This window comes from Chiloscyllium punctatum, chromosome 10 (genome assembly GCF_047496795.1).
Source record: "Chiloscyllium punctatum isolate Juve2018m chromosome 10, sChiPun1.3, whole genome shotgun sequence".
Lineage (NCBI taxonomy): Eukaryota > Metazoa > Chordata > Chondrichthyes > Orectolobiformes > Hemiscylliidae > Chiloscyllium > Chiloscyllium punctatum.
Window position 1 is genome coordinate 42,288,329 of NC_092748.1, and position 21,812 is coordinate 42,310,140.

At 40.1% G+C, this 21,812-nt stretch overlaps 1 protein-coding gene across 4 annotated transcripts in view; it reads right to left on the minus strand.

Annotated features, from left to right (window-relative positions):
* mfsd6b (major facilitator superfamily domain containing 6b) overlaps positions 1–20,513 on the minus strand; it is a 62,521-nt gene extending 42,008 nt beyond the window's left edge. The window contains exons 1-2 of one of the 4 annotated variants that reach the window (XM_072578983.1): positions 20,469–20,513; positions 15,989–16,150 (exon numbers count right to left, since the gene is read on the minus strand). The gene's annotated coding sequence lies outside the window, so the exon portion shown is untranslated. The other 3 variants (XM_072578984.1, XM_072578981.1, XM_072578982.1) reach the window with 3 other exon arrangements.
* Between the last annotated feature and the right edge of the window lie 1,299 nt (positions 20,514–21,812).

The following is a 21,812-nucleotide window of genomic DNA, read 5'->3' on the forward strand; positions in this document are numbered from 1 at the left end:
ATTTGAAAACAAATATCTGTCCCTATTTCCCACTCTCTCTCTTTGTGGACTCTGACCTGTAAAGGCTGAATCAACACTGTTATAAAGTTAAACAGCGGTATGGCTTATTTCTCACACTGTTAGATATGGGGTGGGGCGGGCGATGATAATGTGCAAAACAGACATACTCAGGTACACACATAAGAAGAGATCAATTTGGAAAAGATGAAAAGATGATTCAATTAGCAACAACTAAAGTACAAAATCCAGGATACCAGGTGATCCAAAATTCCAACCTGCAGTGAGCAGTCTGGAATTCTTTTGTAGGGAAAGACATGATCCCCAAGTTTTAAGGACATGAAATAGTTAACTTCAACAGAGGGGTGAGTTAATTCAAGTTCTGGCTCATTATAGAGTGAGAAAACAATTACACTGACAAGACAAAGTGTGAATAACTCCTTCCAGGAAATGAAGGAGTATTTGCACCCCAATCTGCTTTGAGCCAAGCGTCCCTCACCATGGGGGAAAGGATCATATTGTCATTTTGTTGTATGGACAAGTAGGAAAATTGTCTATGACCTTGCAGTGGCCAAAACACTAACAAGCCCAAGGTAAAGCGGTATGAAAAACCAGACAATCCAATGGAATGTTTACAGAATTTGCGCCTGAAACACAGGTGTCTAACAATAAGACTGAAATACTTTAATAAAGGCACAACATTGAAGCACGGTCATTATAGTAAGGGCAAGAAGGATGGAGACCAGTTATCGCCAGGACAAGGGCTACAATAAATTCTGGTGAAGACTAACAACATATCGACTCTAAGTTTCAGTCAATTGTGAAGAGGTTTGTACTAGAACTTTTTTGTGTGTTCAATAAACAAATAAGTCTAAGATTGATCCAAAACCTGTTATTGTATATGAAGAAAGGGAATAGAATTTCTTTACAGTGATGGTTGGTTAAATGGCTAGCCAGCACTTTAGAAGCTGTAAACATTTTCTTCTCTATAATATTCCTTTGAAGGTCATCCGGGGAACACTGCTGAAAGTGTAATTTCTGCCTTACTGTTTTGACGAATGAAGGTTGATTATTTACAAACAGCCCAAATAAAAGTTGTTTCCTGCTTTTCACAAGCCAGAGTCTTTTCCTTTATAGCCCAATATCAGGGGTTTTGAAATAATCAGGTGTTGTACGAAGCAGCAGTGACCCTTTAACTACTTGCTCTTTCAAAGTTGGATTGTTAAAAGGTAGTTGTGTTCAGCACTGTGGGAGTCATGTCATTAAATGTCCTTCAGAGGGATGGGAGTTCAGTTACCACTGAGACTAACACTTGCATCGTAGATAAACAGCTGACTATAGTCAACATCGGATTTTGAAGTAGAAATTCACTTATGTCAGACAAGGGTAACTTCCAATTCTTTTGTGTTGAGGTTTTCTTGGAGACAAATGCTCTCTGGGGCAGGTTATAATGCATTGCAGTCGCATAGAAAGTTCATGAGGCGCTGATGATCCAACTGTGACTTCTGCAAATCTTCTGGAAGGACATGACTATGCTCAGTCACATGATATTTGAACTCGTCATGAAAATCGCATAATTGATCTCGTGGGCCTTACATTGGAGGTAACCAGTAGAATTGATGTTAATGACTGAACAGTAGATGTTACAATCCTTGGTTTCACTGATTGGTTGAGAATCTTTAATTCAGATCCCTTTCAACTGCAATGAAATTCCAGTATTCAGGGTGTAATAACCCAAGAATCCTAACTGGAATGGAACATCATTTATTGTTGAACACCAAAATAGAGTCACTACACAGGCTAGACCCAGCCTCGGACAGAAAATTATTAGGTGAAGATATGGTCCATATAAAGAACATCAGTGACAGCTCTCCTGGGATCCCAGGAGTTATCCTTAAAAGAATGGGACCTGTATTGTAAATGGCCAAAACCAGGGAGAAGAGTGCAAAAAAGAAAAGCAGCAGGAACCTTCCAAAGGGATGAGTGTTTCAAGAGACATGACATCACTAACAAAGCTTCTACAGTGACTCTTTGATGGTCTTCACTTATCCCGGGTCTGTTGTATGGATATTTTCTACTCAATCTGCACAGAGTTGTTATTACATGCCTCTGCAGCAGGTGGGACCTGAACTCGGGGCTCCTGGTTCAGAGGTAGGGACACTACCACTGCACCACATGAGCCCTCTCTGCGTCAGCTTTATTAATTCATTTCTTTTACATCAACTTGTTCAGGAATATTTTACGCATCTCTGGAGCAAGTGGGACATTACCACAATGGCGCTCTAGGAGTGATCCAGCTGAGCAGCCTGTTGCCAAGGGAACTCATACTCAAAGAGCTCCACAAGGAGTTTAATTAGTGATTCCCCATGAACCTTGTCAGGGTTTGTTTGTTATTTCTTGTCCTTTTGTCTGGATGCCTGCTAGCTGAATTCTAGCATGGAGAGCATGGTCTTTACTTGCAAGACAAGGTGATAATGTGCAATTAAGATCATAGTTCGAGAACTAGTGTTTGAATCCCAGGACACATAACAATATTCGGTCCCGCTGGCACACTCCAGTAGAGTTGAAACTGTCTTTTTAACTCGTGTCCTTGTGTACTCCTCAAAAAGAAAAACACAAATTGTGTGTGCAGTTTTAGACATAATCACCAGCTTGCTTTGAGCAGCAGCCTGTCAGCCTCTGGTTATCTTTGTAGTCATATGAGATTACAGCTCAGTCTGTTTTGACTCACTTAGAACATAGAGAACATAGAACAGTACAGCACAGAACAGGCTCTTCAGCCCACGATGTTGTGCCGACCATTGATCCTCATGTAAGGTAAACCTAATGTACGAACCCTCAAATTTCTGTGACCATATGCATGTCCAGCAGTCTCTTAAATATCCCCAATGACCTTGCTTTCACAACTGCTGCTGGCAACGCATTCCATGCTCTCACAACTCTGTGTAAAGAACCCGCCTTTGACATCCCCTCTATACTTTCCACCAAACAGCTTAAAACTATGACCCCTCATGTTAACAATTTCTGCCCTGGGAAAAAGTCTCTGGCTATCAACTCTATCTATGCATCTCATTATCTTGTATACCTCAATTAGGTCCCCTCTCTTCCTTCTTTTGTCCAATGAAAAAAGTCTGAGCTCAGTCAACCTCTTTTCGTAAGATAAGCCCTCCATTCCAGGCAGCATCCTCGTAAACCTCTTCTGAACCCTCTCCAAAGCATCCACATCTTTCCTATAATAGGGCGACCAGAACTGGACATAGTATTCCAAGTGCAATCTAACCAACGTTTTATAGATCTGCAACAAGATCTCATGGCTCTTAAACTCAATCCCCCTGTTAATGAAGGCCAAACCACCATATGCTTTCTTAACAACCCTGTCCACTTGGGTGGCAATTTTAAGGGATCTATGTACCTGCACACCAAGGTCCCGCTGTTCCTCCACACTGCCAAGAATCCTGTCTTTAATCCTGTACTCAACTTTCAAGTTTGACCTTCCAAAATGCATCACTTCGCATTTTTCCAGGTTGAACTCCATCTGCCACCTCTCAGCCCATCTCTGCATCCTGTCAATGTCACGCTGCAGCCGACAACAGTCCTCGATACTGTCAACGACACCTCCAACCTTTGTGTCATCTGCAAACTTGCTAACCCATCCTTCAATCTCCTCATCCAAGTCATTAATAAAAATTACAAAGAGTAGAGGCCCAAGAACAGAGGCCTGTGGAACACCACTCACCACTGACTTCCAGGCAGAATACTTTCCTTCCACTACCACTTCTTGTCTCCCTTTGAATGTCTGTTGTTTGAAGTACCCTTTCCGCCCATAGGTGTGACATTCCATGGGGGTCTCTCTCTCTCCCTCCTGACAGCCGCTTAATCTTTGGCTGTATCAACTCTCTTAAAATCACAACTGCAAGATCAACTATCTGCTTTCAACAAACAATTCAGAGACAGATCCATGTTTCTTCTTTAAACATTTACTAATTTGAGCTTACCTCATTTCTACACTGTGTGCTTGCATCTTGGGATACAAATTGTTCTCACATTTAATGAAGAATAAACTAACCTCTTTTGTTAATTAAAATTGAACTCTGTTAAAATGGCTCCTTTTCAAGCATCGGTTCATCTAGATCTTAGGAAAAGATGTCCACAAGGGAAGCGATCCATTTTTAAATTAATTTCTCAATGACTAACAGAGAAATGGATGGAAAAGAAGAGGAGCCAGTTCATTCCTCTTTGCCTGCGAGCTTTTAATGATTCATGGTATCCCAGCTGAAACCATAACAAATTGGGGAACCTCACCCAGGATCTGGAGATAATAGTATTAACATTGGCTTTTAATCCATTTGCAATATTTTCAACATCCTGAGAACTACCACAGACCAGAAACAGACTGGACCAGCCATGTAAATTCTGTAATTACAAGATATTCAAACAGGTACATGAATAAGAAAGGTTTGGAGGGATTTGGGCCTAATGCAGGCAAATGGGACAAGTTTAGTTTGGGAAACCTGTTTGGCATGGACAAGTTGGATCAAAAGGTCTGTTTCTGAGGTGTATGACTCTAAAACAGCAGTTTAAAGACTAGCAATATTGAGGCTAGTAACTTACCTTCGCATCCCCAAAACCTTCCACTATCTCCAAAGCAGAAGTTAGGAATGTGAGAAAATATTCTGCTTGTCTAGATAAAGGTGACACCAATAACAGTCAAGAAGCTCGATACAATAAACTTGCCCGATCGGTACCCCATCCTCCGACATAAACATTCACTTCCTCCACCACCAAGACACTTCTTTAAGGTGAGAGGGGAAAGATTTAGGAAGGAGCTGACAGGTAACTTCTTCATGCAGACAGCAGTGCAACTATGAAATGGGGGGTCAGAGAAAGTAGTTGAGGCATGTAAACGAGCATCATTTAAAAAACATTTGGATAGGTATATGGGTAGCAAGGGTTTAAGGAATATGGACCAAATGCAGAACAATTGGAACTGGCTGAGTCGGCACCTTGGTTAGCATGGACCAGTTTGGGCCAAAGGGCCTGTATCCATGCTGTATTACTCGAGGAGTCTATGATTCTATGACACAGTGGCAGCATATACAAAATGCAATGCACTGTAACTCACCAAATGTCCATCACAAGCACCTTCCAAACCCAAACTTTTACCAGCTAGAAGGACTAGGGCAACAGATAGGGACAGTACCACCTGGAATGTCACCACCATCTCTAAGTCACACCATCCTAACATGGAACTACATCATTTTTCTGTTGTTGTCACTGATTCAAAATTCTGGAACTTCCCTCCTTATAGTATAGTGGTTGCATCTGCGCCAGATGGGCTACAGCAGTTCAAGAAAGCAGCTCACCTTTGCATAGGCAAATTAGGAATGTGCAATAAATACTGCCTTCCCAACAATGCCCATATCTCATGAAGGAAATAAAACATTGGCTTCTACTCCATGAGCTAGGGTGGGAACTGTTGTCCACTACTTCTGCTGCAAAGTCAAGCAAGCACAATATTTTTAACGTTATGCTTCCGCTCAGTTTTTCAAAATATAACTCTGACTTCCTGAATATTTTTCAGTTGAGTTCACCTCACAGATCAACTCTAACGTGATGCGACTTAACAAATATGACAACAGGTGAAATGCCCTTCAATACAGTTGCATTCTTATAGCTAAAAGAATGTCATTATGTAAGTGCAAAGGTTTTGGATGGTCACTGAGCAATTTAATATTTGTGGGTGCAAAAATGGCAAAGTGTAGACAAATGTCACCAAGGTGATGACTCATTTGGATGAGATTTACAATTTAACTTTTTTTCCATCACCTTCACTCACTTTAGGTTTGATAATGATTTTCAAGATGTTATGAATAAACGTTTGTCTTGCAGTTCCCTTTTGTGCATGTGTTAGCACAGTTCAACACGAGAAAATCTGTATTATACAAAATTACTTGTTAATAGATATGCTGCGTGCCTTTATTTTGTCCTTTTATATCAAAAGCCAGAGAATGCACATTGTCAGATTGCTACAACAAGTTAAATCTATATCTACATTTACTTACAGATAAAGACATAAATAGAAAGATTATTAATATTCTACTTGGTATAATTATTACATTTGAAACACAAGTTTAATTCACAATGTTAAAGACAGACACTGAACTCCTTCCATGTTTTAACTAAGCTATTTAATTTTGATGTAGTATTTTCACAAAAGTATTTAGTACAATTCCTTTTCTGTTGAACTTAAGAATGTTATGTAGTGAATGATGGACAGTAACTTGTAACGTATCACTCTATGCTCCTCTCACTTTAGAAACATTCTAAATAAACCTGACCCTGTTCCTAACTGACACCTTTGTCTGGATTTTGCAGTAGATTGATGATATAATTGGCAGCATTTCTTGTCATTACACCTTTGAAACTGACAGCAACTTCTGGAGTTCACACATATGTAGTTAAATGCTGAAATCCATAAGTTGATGTCAGTGGTTCTATGTTTCTTCATTTGGAACACTGTTGAAATCTCCACAAACTAAACTATTCAAAGTTACTGAACTGTTAAGAACTTGCTCTTTTAGGCTACTGGTCTTCTTTTAAAATCCTTGAAAATATTGGACCTTGTTTAATATGCGATAGCAGCATTTTTAACCATGGATTAGATTCATAACTATTGCAACTGCTTCAATAGCCTACAAACAAATTTTATATTTGTGGAATGTCAAAGTTTTCCATTGTGCTAAAACAAATTCACAACATTTTCAAATGATAAATGCTACTTCCAGTTTTGTTCTTAATATTTCCATTTCTATCTTAATCCCACATGAATATGTCAATATTTTATTTTGCTCTCTGTAGAAGGGTTCAGAAGTGAAGGATAATCAGTGCATGTTACTTCATGGTTTGCTATCTATGAGAATACTTCAATGTGAACAATACTTCACCCCTTAGATGACATCACTATTGCTCGATGCCAGGACATCCCCTTTTCTTGTTGGTTTAAACTGATTTTAGGAAAATACTGCACAGAGGCTTTTGAACCTTTGTGAAAAGTTTTCTTTAAGGTTAGCAACAAATACTGCCACTTCATTGCTGACTGCAAAATCTGGCCCATATTTCCATTCAAGAATCCCTAAACAAATATTTCTGCTTATGACAAACCCTTTGACCCTCTCAGCCTTAACTCAAACTGCCACAAAAGCTGCAAAATATGGAACCCAGAATTGTCATTTTATTAACAATCCAAATTATATTCAACTTGTAAACACACATACATAATATACTTTGGTTGATTTTACCACAAACTCGGAATTATTTCTACTCCATCACAATTTGAACTGTACGTTTAAATTTCTGGATGCATGCACACAACATTTGTGTGCAAAGCATTTCACAGGATGCAATGGAGTGAACAAAAGGTGCTACAGATAGCCTGTCCATAGATGAATGAATCATCACAGCACATAAACTGGTCTAACAAGCACTGCAGTTCCACCAGCTGTGTTCTTATTTCATTTACTGTACTGTGGAAGCATCATGCTAAATGACTATGACATGGACTCAGCCTTTCATTTGTTAAGAATGACAGAAACCATTAGCACTGAATCAAACAAAATGATCTTTAGAAATCTGGAAGTATAAGCAGAAATTATGAGCCAAGTCGAAATCAAAGCATATTATATATATATTATATATATATATATATATATATATTTAAAAGGTTATTCAGACCATAAACATCATTTTCTGTTGTCATTTAAAACTCAGGAAACAATCTTCTGCATACTTTCAGATCACAGGTAGCAGTAAAATGTTGAAGTGTTATATACAGATAGAAGAGAATGTGTACACAATACTGGGAGACCAAGTAGCCATTACTTTGGAACAGAGACTATTCAATTTCTAAACCCACATCTCACCACTAAGCCTGCTTGGATCTTCAACATCACAAGGGATTACAGCAACACTGTATTAAATGTTTTTGTAACTTGGCAAAATTGGCTATATAGCCACACCATTCTACCACTTCAGAGGGGTCACTTTTGGTAATCCAGTAGTTCAGTTTCGGCAACTTGCAATGCTACATCGTTCTGCGGTTTTACTTTGCTTGCCAAAGTAGATAACAAACAAGTCTCAGGATATCTTAACGTGAAATATACACCCCTGATCACCACCTGCCCAATGCAGACAGCATCTTACCCCCTCATCTTTCAAAAATGTTTTGCATACAATTGTGTCCTTAGCTATTGACTTTAGGAGGTACATATTTAAATGATTGATAATTTCATGGAGTGCATAAAGGTTCCACAGTATTTACTGCTTAGTTCTGTTCACACGACAAATGTTTAAGAAATCTTGTATATATAAAGCACTTATCATGATCTCTTGATGTGCCAGGGCAGAGCCAATTACATATTTTTAAACTGTAGTTGCTCTTGTAAACAAATTAAGCAGTCAATCTGGCACCATCATGAGATTAATTTAATTATAATAGGTTGAATGATAAATATTGTGCAGGACATCTGATCCGTGCTTCCTCAAATAATGCTGTGGCATCTTTTTAATTCATTCATGTGACAAGGGCAGCACTGGTTAAGCCAACAATTATTGCCCATCCCTAAATGCCGAAAGGATTGTCAGGAGTCAACCACATTGCTGTGGGTCTAGAGTCACATGTAGGCCAGTTCAGGTAAGGATGGCAGTTTCCTTCTTTAAAGGACGTTAGGAAACCAGATGGATTTTTCCAACAATCAACAACAGATTTGTGGTCATCATAAAGGGGAAATCATGCTTGACTAATCTTCTGGAATTTTTTGAGGGTGTAACTCTGAAGATGGATGAGAGCGATCCAGTAGATGTAGTGTACCTGGACTTTCAGAAAGCTTTTGATAAAGTCCCACATAGGAGGTTAGTGAGCAAAATTAGGGCGCATGGTATTGGGGGCAAAGTACTAACTTGGATTGAAAGTTGGTTGGCTGACAGGAAACAAAGAGTAGTGATAAACGGCTCCATTTCAGAATGGCAGGCAGTGACCAGTGGGGTACCGCAGGGATCAGTGCTGGGACCACAGCTTTTTACAAGAAATATTAATGTTATAGAAGATGGTATTAGTAATAACATTAGCAAATTTGCTGATGATACTAACCTGGGTGGCAGGATGAAATGTGAGGAGGATGTTAGGAGGTTACAGGGTGACCTGGACAGGTTAGGTGAGTGGTCAGATGCATTGCAGATGCAGTTTAATGTGGATAAATGTATGGTAATCCACTTTGGTGGCAAGAACAGGAAGGCAGATTACTACCTGACCCTGTTCCTAACTGACACCTTTGTCTGGATTTTGCAGTAAAGGGGCAGTACAAAGAGATCTGGGTGTTCTTGTACACCAGTCAATGAAGGTAAGCATGCAGGTACAGCAGGTGTGAAGAAGGCTAATAGCATGCTGGCCTTCATAACAAGAGGGATTGAGTATAGAAGCAAAGAGGTGCTTCTGCAGCTGTACAGGGCCCAGGTGAGACCACACCTGGAGTACTGTGTGCAGTTCTGGTCTCCAGATTTGAGGAAAGACATTCTGGCTACTGAGGGAGTGCAGCGTAGGTTCACAAGGTCAATTCCTGGAATGGTGGGACTACCTTACACTGAAAGACTGGAGCAACTGGGCTTGTATACCCTTGAGTTTAGAAGACTGATAGGGGATCTGATTGAGACATATAAGATTATTAAAGGATTGGACACTCTGGAGGTAGGAAACATGTTTCCGCTGATATGTGAGTGCCGAACCAGAGGACACAGCTTAGAAATACGAGGTAGACCACTTAGGACAGAAATGAGGAGAAACTTCTTCATCCAGAGAGTGGTGGGTGTGTGGAATGCTCTGCCCCAGAGGGCAGTGGAGGCCCAGTCTCTGGATTAATTTAAGAAAGAGTTGGATGGAGCGCTCAAGGATAGTGGAATCAAGGGTTATGGAGATAAGGTAGGAAAAGGATACTGATTAAGGATGATCAGCCATGATCATATTGAATGGTGGTGCAGGCTCGAAGGCCAGGATGGCCCACACCTGCACTTATTGTCTATTGTCTCTTCGACTCTATTCCAGAATTTTATTGAATTTAATCTGACTGAAACGCAAGATCCCAGAGCATTACCTGGGTCTTTGGACTGATAGTCTATTGATACTACCACTCAGCCATTGCCTCCCCTTATGTTCACCCAAGAGAAATGAGCTTTTTTTGTGACATTTCATCCAACTTCAAATGTATTTCATTGGTTCTAAAGTCCTGTGCAATATCCCAAACTTGAATATACTTGATGATGCAGTCTCAACAGCCTTCAGCAGTAAAGAATTCCACAGATTTACTACACTCAGAAGAAATTCCTCCTAGTTTCTGTGTTAAATGTATGACTTTATTCTGAGATTATGCCATCTAGTCCTACACTTTTTCACAAAGGCAAAGAACTTTATCACATCTTTCTTGTCAAATTTCCTAACAATCTTCTATATTTCAATCAGGTTACCTTTCATTCCTGGTAATTCATATACTCTGAAACACAGAATTCTTCTGGCATATCAAGGGTCCCACTGTATAAATGAACACATTGCAGCTTCTGCAGCAATCTAAGCTGTTGGATATCTTGACTAGTTGAGCTTTTTCCTCAAAATTAATATACATAAAGGGAACTTTCATAAGCCAACCTACTGTACCCACTCAAAAACAATTCAAAAGCCAAAATACTTAAAATATCCTTTGTAAATAGGTGCTTAGAAGAACTAAAAATGATGGGAAAAAGCATTAAATTTGCAAAATTTAGCCATAAAGCATTTTATACGACATTTTAAATGCACAGCCAAATATAGCTTTTATGTCCATTTTATTTGACTGGGTTTATGACTCAGCATTATGGAGGCATAAACTCTACAAAACTGTGCGGATATCCAAATTACATCACCAAGGCTGCATTTAAATGTTGCAAATAGCTAGCTGATGTATACATCCAGCTCTCTTGGAAGGTGTGAACTTCAGTATGAAGGCATTAAATGGAGAAGCTTTAAAATTAAATGCTAATATTCCTCATCCATTATGCTCAATTTGGAGCCCTAAACCTTGCAGCAGCAATCAAACCATACAAACAAAAATCCCAAAAGTTATGGGAGACTGGCACAAACTAGTACAATTTAGTAGTTCAGGTGGCAGTGGTTTGAATTCTTTTTGTCCTAAATTCACCACCAACTGTTCAAAGGCAACTGGGATGGGCAGCAAATGCTATCCTTGAATTTGATGTTCATACCCTGAAGATACTTATAAAAACATCCCTATGACATGGCTGTTGAGTCCAAGTTTACTAGGAAATCATTAAATAACTGTATAAAGCCTTCTGAAATGCCCACAAGCAGAAGGGCTGTTTAAAATTCTAAACAGTTGCTAAATAATGTAGAACCAGTGTACTTCACATTGACAGATACAGTCTGCAAAAAGAGCAATTGAGATCATTGGCAGTCTATAAACGCTCCCCTTCCTTAAACATTGCAAAGACTGTTTATCTTTCTTTCATCTTGCTGCTCTTACGTTTGCGGAAGTCCGGATTGAGGTTTACATTATAGGCGTGTTGCTTAATCATAAACTCAACAAGACTCAAAAGGAAAAAAAATGTCATTTTTTTAAACCCACCCAAATTTCTGACAGAATATTTCAAAACGTGTCCATTTCAAGGCAAACCTGCAGCGTTACATTTTTTTTTGTTCAAGGTTATGTTTCCCCCTGGTGTCTACCAGTTTTCAACCTGCTGCTGTGCTGCTGGACCCGTTGTGGGAGATGAGAACCTGCCCCTATGTTTGGGACCATCACAAACATACAAAAGGTTTCGTGATCCGATTATCACTTTTTACAATGCACTGGAACAAAGCAGATCTTACTAAGGAAACAAAAGCAAGGTTTCCAATTAAAACACAAAATTAAGAATTTAATCTCTATAACGCGGAAGTCTTTAAAAGTATATTTTAATTGAATAAACCCTATTAAAATAGTAAAACTCTCTTTTTAAAAAGTACCATTCCCCAGAAGGCTCCAAATAAGTGATGGCTTCTAATTTCTACGCAGCTTTGCTCACAAATCACATTTAATTAGCTTGCGGCATTCATATTCTTAACTGAACAATGTCTGAACACACTGGTATTGCTTTAAATTGCAAACAGCATTCACCGCACCAGATCCTTGTGATATTTAACCAATTGGTCCAAATTGCCGGACTTCCCCCTCCTCCGGCACAAACCAAGAGATCTGAGACATCTCACCTTACAGGAAAGGTAAAAGGGAGCTGAACCGTCCCCCTGTAATATTCGGATAAATGCTCCTACCAGTCAGTCACTTTCAGGCTACCCGTTTACGATCTGACAGAAATACGCAGCACTTAACGCATCCATAACAGCGAATCGGCCGCTTCAACAAGGAGTCGTCCTTTCTCCTTGTTATTATCAATTCTCAGTGATGGGTACCTTGGGTGCGTCCTGAGTACCGAGACGTCAGAACCGGCGTTACGGCCCACCAGATTTCAGTAAGCTGCAGCGGCAGGAAAGGAGCACTGCATCCTGCGCACTGTGTGCGAGTAAAAAAGCAGAGTGCAATGCAAAACAATGCATCGCAAGTCGCAACACCGTGAAAGAGAACACAATGCAAATCTTGCCTCGAGTACATGGCAGTTACACACTACTTGCAACTCAACATAGTGCAATGCACAAGGAGAGATTTACTAATTTTAAATAACAATGTCACACTAGAGAGAGAGAGAGAACCCCAAATGTGCTGCACAACGCAATATTTCTCATGCACAAAGCCAAACATAAAACATTGCACCTCATATACTTCCTTACTAAACACTTCACAAACCATGTACTGTCCTCCATAGCATATTACAAACCATGTCTGGCCTAAACAATACATGAATCTTATGCATAAATATTACATAAAATCATTTTTGCAAATAGAAAAGAATATTGAATCTTGCCTACAGAATTTGCAACAAAATGTTTGCACCAATTTTTCAAAATTCCAAAATTTGCAGTTGAGCTTATTTGCTTATGTCATATGTTAAAAAGTAGCCTTAAACAATCTCAGATGTTTGGTACCAACAGGCAGTATATATTTGCTGCAGTCTTCAATGGTGCCTCTCTTTCAGAACTGCTTGCACAGTATAGTCATCATCCTATCCTTTTCTTATGGCATGCAGGATGTTCCCCATTAGAAGGACATTATACTTGCTTGGGGCGGGACGGTGGTGGAGGATTCCCAGTTATATTGTAATATCTGATGTTGTAACCGAAGCCGCCTGAAAGAGCCTTGGCTGATGAAATATTTTTTAACATGTGATTAAGCTTTTTCAGCAGTAAGTAGTTAAGCTTTGGAACCACTGTCAAAGAGATATAAAGCCATAGACGCGTACAGCACAGAAGTGATTCTTCAACCCATCAAGTCTGCACTGACAAAAAAAAAATCACCTACCTTCACCTATCCCACTTTCCAGAACTAGGCCTATAGCCTTGAATGTTATGATGTGGCGGACCTGTTGCACTATAACCTGATGTTGAGTGATCTGTAACCTTGAATGTATGACATTTCAAATGCCCATCTACAAACTTTTTAAAGGTTGTCAGGTTTCCAGAATCTACTATTCTCCCAAGCAATGCATTTCAGATTCTCACCATTCTCTGCATGGAAACAAGATTTTCAAATCCCTTCTAAACCTCCAGCCTTTCACCTTGTTATTTACCCTTTAATTAAGGGAAAAGCTGCATCCTGTACACCCTGGCCATGCCCCTCATTATGTTATATACCTTCATCAGGTCCCCTCAACATTTTGTGCACTAATGAAAACAACCTGAGCCTATTCAGCATCTCTTCACAGCAAAAATGCTCCATCCCAGGCAACATCCTGATGAATCTCAGCTGTATCCCCTCCAGAGCAATCACATCCTTCCTATAATGTAGTAACCAGAACAGTACACAGTGCTCCAGCTGTGCCTTAACCAAAGTTTTGTCAGCTCCAACGTGACCTCCCCAGTCTTATGATCTATGCCACGACTGATAAAGGCAAGTGACCCCTATCCCTTCTTAACTATCCTATTCACCTGTCCTGCTGATTTTAGGGGTCTGTGGACAAGCACCCCAAGATCCCTCAATCCCTCTGAGCTTTGTAGTATCCTGCCATTCATTGTGTGCTCCTTTGTTTTGCTACTTCTTCCAAAGTGTTCTTCTTCCAACCACCTGATGAAGGAGCAGCGCTCCGAAAGCTAGTGTGCTTCCAAATAAATCTGTTGAATGTGTTGTGTGAGTTTTAACTTCTTCCAAAGAGGATCACCTCATAATTTTCAGGTTAAATGTAATCTGCCATTGATCTGTTAATCTGACCAAACCATCATTATTTTCTTGTGACCTAAGACCTTCTTTCTCACTATTAGCCATCCAGCCAATCTTTGTGTCATCCACTAGCTTACTTATCATCCCACATTCTCGTCTGTATTGTCTCATTTCGCCTGAGAGTATAGTAAGAACAGGTTCAATTGATGCACTTCAAAGAGAAATAGGGAATTATTTGAAAGGGAATTATGTATGGGGTGAAGGCAGGAAATGGCACTTAGTGAAACGTTATTTGTAGATCTGGTGCAGGCATGATGGGCTGTGTGCTTCCTCCATGCTGCAATCATTCTGGGATTGTGTAACAAAGGGCTTCTGAATGTTGGGTGGAGGGTAGAAAGGGAGACTGAAAACTTTACATGTACCAAAAGTGGTAGCCCTTTCATCTGGTTACTGGCCTCTGTATTTCTGGGTCCTCATCTAAGTCTTTCTGGAATCCTTATGGTAAATATATTTTCACATATGGGGTTATCTTGCAAAAAAACATAAAATGTTCCTTTGAGGAATGATAGCAGAATTTGCATGCTATTAATCCTCACAATATTAGAGTGTTAATTACTAATGAACATATATGAAAAATGACACTGAAATTATTATAACTGATTGCAAAGTCCCATCTTGTTTTATAATTTCCAACTATTCTTTTGCAGGAGGGTTTTACTGCACTCTACTTTAAACGTACTATTTTAAAGTTAACTGTGGGGCAAAAGGCCCAAATTCACATATCAGCAAAGTTGGAAGATGGAAATTAGGATTCAAATGAAGAGTTTAAATCATAATACTTCAGTCAATGAAAATCAGTTTAGAAATACCAATAAAAATTCGCACCTTCTAAAGCGGGGAGTTTCCATGCATTTCGGCATTGCAGAAAGTATCTGCTGACAATAAATTTATATCAGTCTAGTACCTTATCTAGCCGACTCAATCACATCCCACCTCACACTGTCTCACCCTTCAAGTACATGCATACAGTTCTCCCTGTTTATTCACTTCTTTATCTCCCCAACTACCATGGACACTCGCTGTCATTCTTACACAATATCTTACCTCACAACGATAATTATCCTAAATGCATGCATTCAATTGATTGTTAAGACATTCCATTACACTTACTTTTCTTTCCCTAAATGCAGTAGAAGAGTACACAGGACATGAGTAAAGGCAGAAAACTAGAGATAACTCTAACCATTTGACAATTTGCAGAGGAGGGCACATTTGAGATCAATAAAATTTCAGCATGTTTAATCATTAGAGATGCTATGATACCTTAAAGTTACCTGGTGACAGATTTCAATATCAAACAGACATTAAGCATAGAATGTGAAATCAGCTTGACTTGATGTTAGTGATAAAACATTATCATCCACATATTGGTCACTTAGAAGTCTCGTATCTTCATAAAGTTCTTTCTCAGCTTTAACCTCATACAGGACCTTCACGTTTGTGACAGGCAGTAGTTCAGGAAGGCAATGGCAACAACTCAGAGGTGGTATCTTCCTTACCGAGGGTGCATCATTACAGAATTTATGCACCAAGTCAAATGCTCAAACAAGTGAAACCAATAAAACAAAGAAGAACTGGATATTCACCTGATGACTTATGCATCTCACGAGAGCTTTAATAAAAGCAAAAGAAATAAGAGTTGCAATCTGTTCATTGGATACCATTCAACACAATCACGTCTTGTCTGCTGCTACAATTGCACTTTCCATTTATTCTCATATCCCTTGATCTGCTGAGATATCATAAATCTGAAATAAAAACAGAAAGTTCTGGATAAATTCAACAGGTCTGACTGCATCTGTAGAGAAACAGAGTTAATGTTCCAAATCCAATATGACTAGTTCAGAACTCGCCACCTCCAAACAGACCCCACTACTAGGGATATATTTCCCTCCCCACCCCTTTCCGCCTTCCGCAAAGACCGTTCCCTCCGCGACTACCTGGTCAGGTCCACGCCCCCAAACAACCCACCCTCCAATCCTGGTACTTTCCCCTGCCACCGCAGGAACTGTAAAACCTGCGCACCCCACACCTCCTCCCTCACCTCTATCCAAGGCCCTAAAGGAGCCTTCCACATCCATCAAAGGTTTACTTGCACATCCACCAATATCATTTATTGTATCCGTTGCTCCTGATGCGGTCTCCTCTACATTGGGGAGACTGGGCGCCTCCTAGCAGAGCGCTTTAGGGAACATCTCCGGGACACCCGCACCAATCAACCACACCGCCCCGTGGCCCAACATTTCAACTCCCCCTCCCACTCTGCCGAGGACATGGAGGTCCTGGGCCTCCTTCACCGCCGCTCCCTCACCACCAGACACCTGGAGGAAGAACGCCTCATCTTCCGCCTCAGAACACTTCAACCCCAGGGCATCAATGTGAACTTCAACTGTTTCCTCATTTCCCCTTCCCCCACCTCACCCTAGTTCTAAACTTTCAGCTCAGTAACTGTCCCCATGACTTGTCTGGACTTGTCCTACCTGCCTATCTCCTTTTCCACCTATCCACTCCACCCTCTCCTCCCTGATCTATCACCTTCATCCCCTCCCCCAATCACCCATTGTACTCTATGCAACTTTCTCCCCAGCCCCACCCTCCTCTAGCTTATCGCTCCACGCTTCAGGCTCACTGCCTTTATTCCTGATGAAGGGCTTTTGCCTGAAACGTCGATTTTGAAGCTACTTGGATGCTGCCTGAACTGCTGTGCTCTTTCAGCACCACTAATCCAGAATCTGGTTTCCAGCATCTGCAGTCATTGTTTTTACCTAGTTCAGAACTCACGTAATTCTGAGGAAGAGTCATTTGTCTCTCCACAGATGCTGCCAGACATCATAATCCATCTGCCAGACCCATGCCCAATCCCTTATCCTATCTATATTTCTCTACAGACTTTCCGTCTCCCCTGCACACTTTGCTCTATCACTTATTTTAGTGACTGTAAACTTTGACATACTAAACATGCTCCCCAACTCCAAACCATCTATTAAATTGTAAACAATTGCAGTTCCAACACTGTTTCCTGAGACAGACCAGTAGCCACTGATTCTCAACCAATAAACACCCATTTATCCCCAATTTTTGCTTTGTGTTAGTTAACCAATGCTAATACATTACCTGCAATAGTGTGACCTTTATTTATGCAGCAGCATTTTTTGCGCAGCTTATCAAATGCCTTTTGGAAATCCAGACACACCTCATCTATTGGGTCCCCATTGTCCACTGTGCTCCTAATGTCCTCAAAGAATTCCAGTAAATGAGTTAAACATGACCTGCCTTTCACGAACCCATACTGCATCTGCCTAATTGGACAATTGCTATCTAAATATCTCCAAACAGATTAGGTTAGGTTACTTACAATGTGGAAACAGGCCCTTCGGCCCAACAAGTCCACAGCGACCCTCCAAAGAGCAACCCACCCAGACCCATATATTTACCCCTTCACCTAACACTATGGGCAATTTAGCATGGCCAATTCACCTAACCTGCACATTCATGGACTGTGGAAGGAAACCGGAGCACCTGGAGGAAACCCACGGGGAGAATGTGCAAACTCCACTTAGAACTGAGGTGGGAAGTGAACCCGGGTCTCTGGCGCTGTGACGCAGCAGTCCTAACCACTATGCCACCGTGCCGCCTATTCAAGCATTTTCCCCATTACAGAAGATAAGCTAACCAGCGTATAGTTACCTACTTTTTGTCTACCTTTTTTAAACATGGGCTTCATATTTTATGATTTCCAATCTGCTGGAACTGTCCCAGGGTCCAGCAAATTTAGGTAAATTATCAAGAGAACATTTGCTATTTCTCCCGGCAGGTTGAATTTCTCCAGCATTTTCTGATTTTATTTTACAGTTCCAGTATCTGCAATATTTTGCTTTTTGTAGGCCAGAAATCAGTTTATCTAAATAATAGAGTATTCATAACCCACCAGAGAAGAGAATTCCATAGATTTATTTGCATCAGTATTCACTGAAGAGTGGGACATGGCGGACATTGAGTTTAGGGATAGATCTTTGATTACTCTAGGTCAAGTCGGCATAAGGAGGGATGAATTGTTATGTATTATAAAAGGCATTTTAAGGTGGACAAGTCCCCAGGTCCGGATGGGATCTATCCCAGGTTACTGAGGGGAGTGAGGGAATAAATAGCTGGGGCTTTAACAGATATTTTTGCAGCATCCTTGAAAATGTGGGAGGTCCCAGAGGACTGGAGAATTGATAATGTTATCCCCTTGTTTAAGAAGGGTAGCAGAGATAATCCAGGTAATAATAGACCTGTGAGCCGATGTCAGTGATACGGAAGCTACTGGAGAAGACACTAAGGGATAGGATATATACCCATTTGGAAGGAAATAGCCTTATCAGTAATAGGCAGCATGGTTTTGTGTAGGGAAGGTCATGTCTTACAAACCTAATAGAATTCTTTGAAGAGCCAACAAAGTTGATTGATGAGGGAAAGGATGTAGATATCATATACATGGACTTTAGCAAGGTGTTTGATAAGGTTCCCCGTGGTAGGCTGATGAAGAAGATGAAGTTGCATGGGATCCAGGGTGTTCTAGCGAGATGGATAGGGAACTGGTCGGTCAACAGGAGACAGAGGGTAGTAGTGGAAGGGAGCTTCACTAAATGGAGATCTATGGGGGGGGGGGGGAGGTGGACCTGATTGAGGCCTACAAAATCATGAAAGATGTAAACAGGTGGATAGCTAGAAACTTTTTCCCAAAATGGAGGACTCACTTACTAGGAGTCACGAGTTCAAAGTGAGGGGGAAAGTTTAGGGGAGATATACATGGAAAATTCTTCATGCAGAGGATGGTGGTGCCTGGAATGCATTGCCAGCAGAGGTGGTAGGGGCGGGAATGATAGCATCATTTAAGATGTATCTAGATACATGAATGGGCAGGAAGCAAAGGGATACAGATCCTTAGACAATAGGCGGCAGATTTAGATAAAGGATATGGATCAGTACAAGCTTAGATGACCAAAGGGCCTGTTCCTGTGCTGTAATGTTCTTTGTTCTTTGTTCTATGACTCTTTGTATGGAAAGGCTTTTCTTATCTCAGTGACTGAGCCTTTAATCTGACAATGTGCCTTCATGTTCTCGATCACTCAGCCAGGAGAAACAATCTGTCAGCAGTTGATGGATCCGGGACAACAATAGATAGTGTATCCTGTAATCATGCAATAGAATCACAAAGTATGATTGTCTATAGTGTTTTTGGAACTGAGGCCATATGATCAGAGGAAGAATGAGACAGATACGTGGACTCAGGTGACTTCTTTAACCAGAAAGAAACAATATGGCTTTATGCTTACCAGGAAGTAGTAAAATTGTAAATAAAGTGTGTTCAGAACCGGATGTAACACTTTTACATACCAAGGATGGATTGGAGATCCTAATTCAATTTATAGACAGAGTTTACAAAAATGATGACTCATTAGAAGCCAATAAGGTGTGGTCAACATCTGATAAATTTAAGATGATGGACAAACAGTCCAAGGAGGAATATAACTGAAATCTGTGCTGATGCTTAACCTATTAGATTGTACAGAAATTTCATCCATAGAGAAACTTTGAATTTAGAAGGGTGTTCAATTTGCTGGTAATGATTCTCTTCAATCTGTTGCTGCCCTACAAAGAATTTTTGGAAGACAATTGTTTCCAGCTATTTTCACGGTCTTTGATGATACAGAGAATGGAACACCCTGACTCTCAAAGTCAAAGAGACCTTTGTTGCAGGTGATTTTAAGAGGACCATTAATACGTTTTTAAGAATTAAGAGAAAATGCAGAATTGGATTGATAGCTAACAACAAATGAATCTCAGAAAACCATGGAAAATAGTTAACAGAAGTTTCCAATGTGACTCTAAATATCACTCTCTCAGGAATTGCCCAAGGATAAGGATTGTAGAACTTGAAACAACTTATGAAACATTGGTTCTGAAGGTAAGTACGATGAGGAGGAACAGGAATAAAATATTATGTTAGTGGGCCAGAGAGAGCATATGAGTATCTTAATTGCTGATACATTCAATTGTGCCAGCCGACATAATGGAACATACCTCAACTTTGTATGGCATTGATTGGCTGAACAGTTATTTGAAATCCTAGACAAAACAGACAAAAATTGGTCAAAGAATATGAAAGCTCTACCTGCTTTTGTTTCAAAGATAGTAATTCATTACCATTTTAAAAGGAGTGGTTCTCTGCAGTAAAATTGCAGGGTTGTATCATTTCACAAGTACTGATGTCTACCGGAGAGACACACATTATCACAAAGTCTTTGATTAAAAAAATGTTTTTTGGAAGTGAAGAATGATAAAAAAAATTGTATTCAGTAAAAAGGTAAACTTACAAAATGCAGTATTTGGACACTATAAAATTCCTTTGAGGGAATCTGAAGTTTCTCAACAAGAAATCCAAGAAGTGTTATTGATCTCTGCAGATAGGAGCCTCACTACTAAGTCAAGGAGTGTGTGGAAATTGCATATAAAATGTGCTCGTTACTCCTCACAAAAATTAAAGCTTTAATTAAAAGAAGCAGGAACTGTGGATGACGAATATGCGTCCCTGTAGAACAAATCGCATTACAATTACATGTGATGTATGTATTAAGTTTCATAAAACACTGCTATACCTGGGAGTAAGTGTTCCTTTAAACCTGATTTATGATGAAGTAATAGCCATGTGTTTGAAAGGATGAGACAATTTCAGAATTATTATTTATTCCATTTTGTACATATAGTGACCAGGTTTAACATTTCCATGGTAATAAACAATAAGGACAGATGGACTGTAATGAACCAGTTGGTCAGCATAAGCCTGGGATCATCAATGAAAATTCTTAATGGAGATCAACTTATGAATGACATATTTTAAGACATGTGTGAGAGCTTAAATATTACAGTAATGCATGCTGCTGCAGAAGGTCCATTCAGCAATGGCTTATGTAAAAAAAGCTATGCAATAATTAATGAGACAGCATATCAGTGGTAAGTTACAAATGACACTGGCATGGCAGTACAGGACGACTACTGTTTCCGCGGTTTCAGTAACCCGTGACTTGCCACAGCCCGAACATGTTTCATGGAACATTCCAGAACCAGGGACTAAGGGGCTGCTGGGGAAGTAAGTTTCCCATTTAAATGAATGGGTTTGCTAATATCTGCGGTTTTGGGCTTCCACGGTAGGTCTTGGAATGTATCCCCCACAGATATGGGAGGGACTGCTGTACCTGCAAACAATTCCTTATAGATTATTAAGGGATATATCTGTGCAAATTATATACTCAGAAGCTAAAATTGTCACCAATACTGAATGGCAATGTTTGAAAATGAAGGCAAATGCTTCAGCATTGATTTTGCATTGATGTGCCTGGCTTGCTGTTTGCAGTGGGGATATTTGTG